A 9,801-nucleotide genomic window follows, 5' to 3' on the forward strand; every position below is an offset into this window, starting at 1 on the left:
TTGACCCTCCTTATTCCTAAGGAGAAGGGGCCAAAGATTTCATCTTCTGAAATTGCTTCCTGCTGAGCGGGAGGCCATCATTCCTATCCTACCCTGGAGGCATAAAAATCTTTCACTGACAGTCTAATGATTTAGAAGCACTCGGATCCTCCTGTCGTGGTGTTGGTTGTACCACCATTAGCTTGACTTGGAACTCTTGAAGGCTGGAAGACACAAACTTTACCAGGAGATTAAGAAGATAGGGCCCCAAAAGTAACAGCAATAGAATAGCCAATCAGGGCCCAAGGAAAGGCAGGAACCAGGTAACATTAGGGATATAGCCTATAATAGAGTACCATATACTTTGAGCATTGATATAATTAACCCATGCAACCATTTGACTTATTTGTAAATCTGAATATTCAATTCAACCTCCCCAGCAGCGTTGATGTACGTACAGCAAGTTTTCATTGACTACTGTAGAGACATCTCTTTGTTCAGCCAGAAGATAATCTAGAGCCAACCTACTATCAAGTACAACCTATTTGCCAAAGAATGTAAGGACTCCCAGAGGCCCTCTAAGGTGTCACCAACATCTGAGGCCAGTTTGTCTAAGGCCTGGATATGGTTCTTTGAGGTTGTTTCATGATAGGTGAAATACCCTCAGGGGGCGGGCCAGTCTTATGGCTGCTCCAGTTTCTGCTGAGAGGAGTCACAGTGCTCTTTTATCTGGCTTGAGAGGTGACTTTATATATAGTGGGGCCTAATCCTTTGGGGCCTAGCCCTTTAGGGCCCAATTGTCCCCAAGTGCACTCTCACTAGAAGGTAACATTATTTGCCTAAAGAAACCAGGAGGAGAAGGAGAAATCCGAGCTCCCTTCATAAGGTAGTTTATTTTGTGGTGGACTAGAGCGTGGGCTACAAGCTTGGCAAGGTAAAGAGGAACTAAACCATCTTTATAAAAGGGGACCCAAGTTAGGTGCATTACTCATCTGGGAGACAGAAACTGTCCATCCGATGGCCTCCCCATCTAGTTCTGAGTCCTCTTTTATTCTCTCCTGGCTGTCCAAGGCAGATGGGGTCTGATAGGTGAGCCTCTAGGAAGGGGTTGCTGGTCCTTTTCAGTGCATACAGGAGGAGTTAGGTTGGAGGCCTGGGGAGAGTAGAGATGAGTCCACACACCAGTGAGTCTGGTTGGGGGTACATGAAGAGCTTGAAGAGGAAAATGGCAAAGGATAAATAGAGGGTGAGCTTCCCACATCAGTAAGGCAGGTATTTGTCTGGCAGGGGCAACAGTGTTGTCCCTGTTTTTCACAGAGAAATGGGTGCTTAATCTGGAAACTGGCTTGGTTCCAAAAGTCTGTAAGCCCTATACACCTTAAATCGTCACAATCACTGAGTTCCACTATTAGAAGTCATGTGCTCCTAATGGGGCTAAAAGTCGAGGTGAGATTAGTATCTTCATTTATAGGTACAAACTGGAGCTTAGGAACCCCTTCTTGTGGGTGGGGATGATAGATCCAATCATTAGAAAGGTTATTTCCTGAGGCCACAATGCTAGAAAAGTTGACAATTGAATTTTCTCTCCAGGTTTCCCTCCCTTTGTTATTTCCTTCCCAACTCATCCTCAGGAGAAGGGCCAAGAGAAGGGTCTACCTCATCCATCTCATCATTGGTTTCCATGTCTTAGACCCACCAGGGCAGAACAGACCTTTCCCGGGGGGGAGGGGGGGGAGGTGACCCAAAACAGTATTGGTAGAGAAGGAAAAGTAAAACAGGGACAACAAAAAGAAAACTCAGCAAACCAATTCAAAGCATAATCACCTATCTGACTCCAAGGGTCACTTCTGGAACAAGTATCTAAGGTCTTCCACATGTTCACAAGAGTAAGGTGGTTCTGGGCCTGAAGAAGTCCAGGATAAAAAGGTTTTAGCCTGAAAAGATGTACCAGTTAAGGATTCCCTGTGGAATGGCTAAAATCACTAGATGGGGCCTTTCCACTTAGGTAGCAAATCTTCTGGGGAGCCCTCTTTCCAAATTTTAAGGAGGACATGATCTCCTGGATTAATGTGCAGTGGCGTGGCCTCTTCTAAATTACCTCTATGGGGTGCTGGTAGCACATGATTAACATACTCCAAAATAGATTTTTGTACCTGGCCCAAGTTAATAATATGCTGAAAGCCTTGGCTTATTTCCCCACCTAGTAAAATATCAGCAGTGAGGAAGGGTTCCCCATATGTCATTTCAAATGGGCTGAGTCTTAGGCTAGTCTTAGGGCAGTGGGAATCCTGACTAGTGCAATAGGAAATAATTTGGCCCAAGGCTCATGAATTTCCTTGAGAGCTTGTTTGGAGGTTCTAGCAGGGGAGCGCAGCTACTCGTATACCCTTGATCGAAGAACGGTCCTCCTCTACCTGGGACGTTCATCCTCTTCGACTGAGCGCACAGCTTCGGGAGGGATGCACATGGAATGGTGAGGGAGGAAGGGGACACCCGCCTAGCCAGCCAAATCAGCCGAATCAACCCTGGCGATCAATGGGGTGACAGATGTCGCAGCCAGATCGCCCTCACATCCAAGGCTCATGAATTTCCTGACAAAATTTCTCTAAGGTTTTCTTTAGGGTATGATTCATCTTTTCAACCTTTCCTGAAGACTGGGGACTCCAGCAGGAGGCATGTGGTTTATAGTTTATTCCCAGGACTGTCAAGAGGCCCTGGGTGACCTTGGCTATAAAGAAGGGCCCGCTGGCGCTCTGGAGAGACTAAGGAAGATCAAAATGAATAATTACTTCTTTTAAGAGGGACCTGCAAACCTCAGTTGCCTTCTCAGATGGAGTGGAGAAGGCTTTGACCCATCCTGTGAAGGTGTCAATGAACATAAAGAAGATATTTATACCCTGATTGTGGGGGCATTTGGGTGAAGTCTATTTGCCAAACTTCCCCTAGGTATGTACCTTGGTGTTGGACTGGCTTAAGTAATGAAGGAGGGATTGGATGGGCCTGTGCATTGTTAGGAGCACACAAGTTATAGGTGAGGGTTACCTGTTTTACCATTTTTCTAAGTCCCCTTCCTGAAAAGATCTTTTGTACCTAGTCCCATAGAGTATCCCTCTCATAGTGGTAGCATTATGTAAATACTTAATGAGTTTCCACATTTGGGCCCCAGGTATGAGAATCTTGTCATCCTTTATGAACCATCCAATACTCTGTTTTTTTTTTAATATCTCCATTTTTCATCACCTTTCTATTCTTGAGGGAATATTGGGGGTGACTGGGGAGCATGGAGGGGCCAATCACTGAGCCTTGACTGATCAGGCTTTTATGATTAAACTGTCTATTTTGGCACTCAGTCAGCCTTGTTGTTTCCTTGACTTACAAGGGACCTGTGTTGTTGATGGCCCTTAGAGTGGACCATGGCTACCAGAATGGGGAGCAGTACTGCTTCCAAGAAGGTTAGGATCAGATCTTTATGTTTTATGCTTTATCAGGGAATTTTTAGCTGTTAGACACCCCCTTTCTTTCCAGATGGAAGCCTAGGCATGTAATACATGGAACCCATACTTGGGTCGGTAAAAATAGTTAATCTTTTTCTTTTCCCCAGTTATAAGACCCTGATTAGGGCAATTCACTCAGCGTTTTGAACTGAGGTCTGAGATGGGAGGGATTTTGCTTCTGTAACCTCATTGAGACTCAATATTTCATAGTCTGCTTTCCAGACTCCCCTTTCTATAAGACTGCTCCCCTCAGTAAACCATTCCATTACTGGGTTGTCAAAGGGCTTGCCTTGAAGGTCAGGTTTACTGCAATAGGTTTGCTCTATTGTCTCTATACACTAGTGTTGCAAACCTTCATCCTCTCTGGCTGGGAGCAAGGTAGCTGGGTTTAAAGTTTGGTTATTCTTAAAGTGTCCATCAGGAGAGCCTGGTATTTAGTTAACCATCCTCCCACTAGCCAATGATGTCTTTTAATTTCTGGTACTGTCTAGACATGATGGGGAGTTATGCATTCCAGGTGTTGGCCCAGAGCAAGCTTAGAAGCTTCATTAGCTAAAAGAATAGTGGTTGCAACCACTTGTAGGCAGCTCTGCCATCCTTGTGCAACTGGATCTAGCTGTTTTGAGATATAGCCCACCAGTCTCTGGTTAGGGCCCAGCTTTTGGGTTATGACCCTCAAAGCTCCCAGTCTTTCATGAGTATAAAAGGTAAAAGGTTTGTCCAGAATGGGGAGTCCCAATGCTGGGGCCCTGCCTATTTTAATTTTTAAAGCCTCAAAGCCTTGCTTTCATTCCCTATTCCATTGTAAGGGCTCCTTTTCCTCCCCTTTTAGAGCCTCATATAAGGGCTTTGTCATTAGGTCATAATTAGAAATCCAGAAGCATCAGAACCCAAATATTGAACTGGCTGCCATGAGATCTGAGCTTTCATTGGGGAGATTTTATATCCTTTTTTCCAGGAAGTTAAGTTTAACATCTGAGTCTTGTTTTTTCTGGCTACTTATCAGCAGATCATCAATATATTGCAACACGGTTCCATTCTTTAAGTTGAATTCCCATAGCTCCTTTGCCAGTGCTTTTCCAAAAAGATGGAAAGTGTCCCAGGAGCCTTATGGGAGTGCAGGCCTCGTATACTGAGTAGCTTCCAGAATATCAGGGTGTCTCCACTCAAAAGCAAAAAGGGAAGCACCTAATGCCTCAGTTGGTTGAGCAGTCATCTCTTGATTTCAGCTCAGATCATGATCTCAGGGTTGTGAGATTGAACCCCGTGTAGGGCTCCACACTGAGCATGCAGCTGCTTGGGATTCTCTCTCTCTCTCCCTCTGCTCCTCTCCACTTGGGCTCTCTTTCTCTAAAAGCAAGCAAGCAAGCAAGCAAGAAAGAAAGAAAGAAAGAAAGAAGGAAAAAAGGTACTGGGAGTCAGGGTAGAGAGGAATGTAGAAAAAGGCGTCTTTAAGATGCTACTCTTTAAGATCGTTAAGATCTAACACAGTGAAATATTGGGTGTCTCCAGGACCCTGGGTGAGTAAGGTGTATGGATTTGGGACCCTGGATGAATGAGACCAACTGCCTCATTTACCACCCATAGATCCTATACAAATGGATATTCCCAGTTTGGCTTCCAGACAGGGAGAATTAAGGTGTCACTGGGAGATTGCCATGGTTTAATTAGTCTGTTTCCTAAAAATTTAGCAAATAGCAGTTGGATTCCTTATAAGGCCTCAGGTTTTAGGATATATTGTCCTTTTCAAGGAAATCCCACTCCAGGTTTTAACTTTGCTTTTATTGGGGGAACATTTTTAGCCTTTCCTTGGGTAAATATGTCCCAGACAGAAGAGTTTACTTGGCCCCTAACTTCCTCAGGAATATTTAAAGCATTAGGCTCCAGACAGTTTAGACGTGCCAGTAGGTGGAGTCCCTGCCCAGGTTCCATTTCCGTTTGAATTCTACTCTTTTTTTAGGGTAATGGTGGCTCCAAATTTATTTAGCAGGTCTCTTCCTTGTAGGGGAATGGGGCACTCAGGTACATATAGGAAAGAACAAGTAATAGTGACAGACCTGACCTCACAAGCAAGAGGGGGAGTGAATTGCCTTACCTCAGACCATCCATCTATCCCCATTGCTGTGCAGTTGCAGTTGGAGAGGGGCCGGTAGGCCTGATCATGACAGATTAGGCAGCTCTAGCATCTATAAGATTTTCAGTCTTCCTACCTGCCCCAGCAAGGGTGGCCATAGTCTCCGCTGCAGGGACACTGATGCACTAGGCAGAAGCTGGAGCTGGGCTGGCACTGCATTCGGTCAATCGGTGTAAGGTGTATGTGTTCTCATGGAGAGACTAACAAGAAGAAGGTATGGCCAAGCTGTCCCACAGGGAGCTTTCCTGGCATTCCCTTTTTCTCCAATGTCCCTCCTTCCAACAATAAACACACTGGTTTCTTGGGAGGCTGGCAATCTCCTGTTGATTGTCCTGTCTTCTGAGCCTCTGAGGGTGACCTCGAGGCAGTGGATGGATTGGGGCAGCTGTGTCTTTTTGGCCAATCTCCTATCTCTATCAGCTCCTCTGCCTTGTCCTTGTTATTACAGACCTTGAAGGCCTCCTCTACTGAGGTTGATGATGGAGTCTGAGGACCAGCCTCTAACTTTGGCAATTTTCTCCTAATGTCGGGAGCAGATTGGGTAAAAAAATGCATGACAAGCAATGCCCTTTCCCCTCCAGACTCCAAGACTGTGTTAGTATACTTTCTGAGTGCTTCTGTTACCCAGCTGAGGAGGACTGTGGGGTTTTCATCCTTCTCTTGAGTAACATCTTTAATCTTATCATAATTCACAGATTTTATCCATCCCTCTGACAAACTGCTGAAGTAATGCTGTGTTCTGGCTCAGTCTATGTAATCTTTATAGTCCCAGTGAGGGTCTTGTTCTGGGACCGTGTCACCACCCACCTGGTAGACCTGATGGAGAGGATTGGTGGTCATTAAGCAATCTGCACATTCTCTAACCTTCCTTATGATGAGACCTTTCTCATCAGAGGTGCAACAGGGTGCTAAAATGATAATAAACTCCTGCTAGGTCAGTGAGAAGGTAGTCTCAATCTGACAAACTCATCCCTAAACTTTTTTGAAACTCTACCAAACCTTTCTTTGCAGATCCCTAAATCTCCCATAGAGAAAGGGACGTGTACTCTAGCCGTTCCCCAGCCCCAGCCCCCCATCCTGCCCATTAACCACCTCCCAGAGGGGATAGAGGCAAAGGAGGGGGGTAACTTGGAGCCTGATCAGAGTCCCATGAAAGAAAGACTCTGGTTTGGGGCGTTCTGGGTCTTTAGGAGCTGGATTAGGATAAGGTAGGAGCTTAGAGGCTGAAGAGGGTATTGAAGGAGGAGGCTGAGGGTAGCCAGCTGGTCCCTGAGGAGTGTCCCCCACTTGGGGAAGATGCAGTAGCAGCAGGAGAAGAGGGTCTGTAAGTGAATCTGGTTTGGAATCCTTTGAGGGTACGGCAGGAATGGAGACCATACATACACAATCATGCAAGCCCGGGTCCTGATACAGTTTCATAAAGGCCTCTAGATACGGAATCTCTCCCACATTTGAGACTGTTTACAAAACAGATCCAGTTGTAGAATAGTGTTAAAGTTAAGGGATCCATTTGGTGGCCACTTCTCTCAATCATCCAAAGTGTTTTGGGGGCCAGACCATGTTACCAAAGAAAACTAATTTCTTTTTCTTTAAACCATCTAATTAGAACTGGTCCTGGTTATTAAGAAGGCAGCCCAAGGGGGAGTCCTTTGAGATTCCCTGAGCATTTGTCTTAACTATTGATAAACCTGGTGTTCGACTATCAAAGGACCTGGCGCTGGATGGAGTCTCTGGGACTCAGAGTGGCTCTGGATAGACATTGGCTCCTGGCCCAGTTACTGTGGGAATGAGGCTGCAGAGAAGGGAGAGAGGAACGGATGTAGGAAAGGAGGGGTTCTCGCAGTGCTGAACTGCATGTATGAGCAACCCTTTCAATTTCTCCAATCTTACACCAAATCCATGTCCCGCTCATTCTGAACCCAAAATTTTTGGGCTGAAAAACAATCAATAAGGTGGCTGGCCAAACAGAGAGAGAGGAAACAGATTTTAGGGTCAGAAAGAGCCTGTGCCCATGTATTATTGAGGCGGTCTTCACGGAGATTGCAATGAGATCTAACCAGGTGACAAATCGAGCTAGTGAGGTGACAAAGACACCTGCACAGTTCTCCTCCCCACAGACTGGGACAGAGGATGGAGAAGTACCCAGGAGTTTCAAAGGGGAATCCAAATGGCGTCTCCAGGTTGAAGGCCAGAAGTGGGTAGAGCAGAGCAGCTGGAAGAAGGAAAGGGAGAAAGAGAGAGAGAAGGAAAGAAAGAAATACCATTTGAACCTGCCTTCCTCAAGGGTGTCTATTCAGGCAGAGAAACCAAACAGGGGCCAGTGGAGGGAGACACTCTGTCCACATCCACCGCCCCAGGGTGATCAGGCCCAGGGAAGTCAATCATTTCTACCAGACTTCCCTGAAGGTGTCTATTCAGATAACCTAGAGAGAAGAAGAAAAGAGAGAAAAAAGAAAGTTTCCGGTGACTCTCAGACTTACAGCCATTACAGGCTGCAGGGTGGCCGCCTCCCACCTCTGCTGGTCAGTTACTGGCCAGAGCGAGTATGTAGGGAGCATGTTCCCACAAGCTGAGAACAATGAAGCTGCAGAGGTCTGCGGTCACCCCAGAGAGGGTACGAAGGAGGGGAAAGAGTGTGGAAAGAAGAGGGAGCTTAAAGGAGGAGAGAAGAAAAGGAAAAGGGAAATGTATTGCCTGAATGAGAGCAGTGGGAATCCCGGGACGTCGGAGGCAGATGTGCCTTGATGTGACACTGGAACAAACGTTCAGGTGGCCTCATGTCAGCAACGATGGGGCTGCATCTGTCTGTCTGCCCTGAAGGGTCCCAGACCCTCTCTAACAGGGGGAAAAAGACCCCCCTGGGGCCCCTTCTTGGTCGCTGAAATATGGTACCAACCTGGGTCCTTGGGCTCTGTAAACAATAGAAATTGACTAGAAACCAAACAGGAGTTCCAGGAGAGGCTTTTATTAGGGCTTATGCTGGAGCACAAGGGAGAGAGCACTGGGGGAAGTGTCCTTCAGACTGGCTCCCCAAACAAAGGCCAGGGAAAGTTTTTAAAGGGGGTGAGGTGAGAAAGAAGTGACATCTAGGCATGCCGGGGCAGGAGGTTGGGTTTGTAGACACAGTGGACAGAACATGTTTTATATTCATCACATATTTCATTAGCATGTTAAATCTCCACCCCTGAGCATAATTTTTAGTATTATAATGAGGAGGAAAGTTGGTGAAAGTTCAGGGGTGCAGGCTGGTTTGGTCTGGTCTTTGCCAGTCTTTATAGTCTGGTCCCTCCTTTTAGTGAGCACCCTCGCTCTGCATTCCTGCAGGATATACTAGTCAAAAGCATAGAGTTTTAGTTTCCTGGCAGACCTACAACTCAAGGGGCATAGCTATCCAGGAAGGTTGGATTTGGCAGTTAGGGTGAAAGGACCTGAGTCCAGTCCCTGCTCTGTCTCATTAATTCCTAGGCATCTCCAGTGAGCAAAACAGGCCTCAGTGGACACAGAACACCCTCAGACAGAGAAGTGCAAGGACTAACAAGTGAAAACAGGCCCTGTGAACTGTTGGGGCTAAGGTGTAGGGGTGGCACTGAACCTATCTGCTTACAGTCTCGCAGGAACTCAACCTTACTGAATAAAAGGAAAGGATTATCTCACCTTCCCATCCCACAGTGCACCTGACTGAGACATTGTATTGACCATCTCCTTCCAAGGTAGGCTATTGAGCTTGTAAGGGGTGGGGGAGAATTTCCTGCCCCCTTCATTGTCTCTCTAACTGGACTAAGAATCAAATTGCTGTGAGACACAATGGAATATTATGCAGCCATCAAAAGGAATGAGATCTTGCCATTTGCAATGACAGGGATGGAACTGGAGGGTGTTATGCTGAGTGAAATAAGTCAATCAGAGAAAGACATGTATCATATGACCTCACTGATATGAGGAATTCTTAATCTCAGGAACAAACTGAGTGTTGCTGAGTGTTGGGGGGTGGGAGGGATGGGGTGGCTGGGTGATAGACATTGGTTAGGGTATGTGCTATGGTGAGTGCTGTGAATTGTGCAAGACTGTTGAATCACAGATCTGTACTTCTGAAACAAATAATGCAAGATATGTTAAGAAAAAAGAAAAAGAAGAAGATATCAGGAGGGGAAGAATAAAGGGGAGTAAGTTGGAGGGGGAGACGAACCATGAGAG

The 9,801-nt window shown here is 46.2% G+C and overlaps 1 pseudogene; it reads right to left on the reverse strand.

The window, feature by feature from the left end:
- Positions 1 to 935: 935 nt before the first annotated feature.
- Positions 936 to 8,165, reverse strand: LOC141370242 (endogenous retrovirus group V member 1 Env polyprotein-like; annotated as a pseudogene).
- Positions 8,166 to 9,801: the final 1,636 nt, after the last annotated feature.

The sequence above is a fragment of the Callorhinus ursinus genome, unplaced genomic scaffold (assembly GCF_003265705.2).
Source record: "Callorhinus ursinus isolate GAN/ISIS: 27379988/994484 unplaced genomic scaffold, GSC_fseal_2.0 scaffold29, whole genome shotgun sequence".
Taxonomy (NCBI): Eukaryota; Metazoa; Chordata; class Mammalia; order Carnivora; family Otariidae; genus Callorhinus; species Callorhinus ursinus.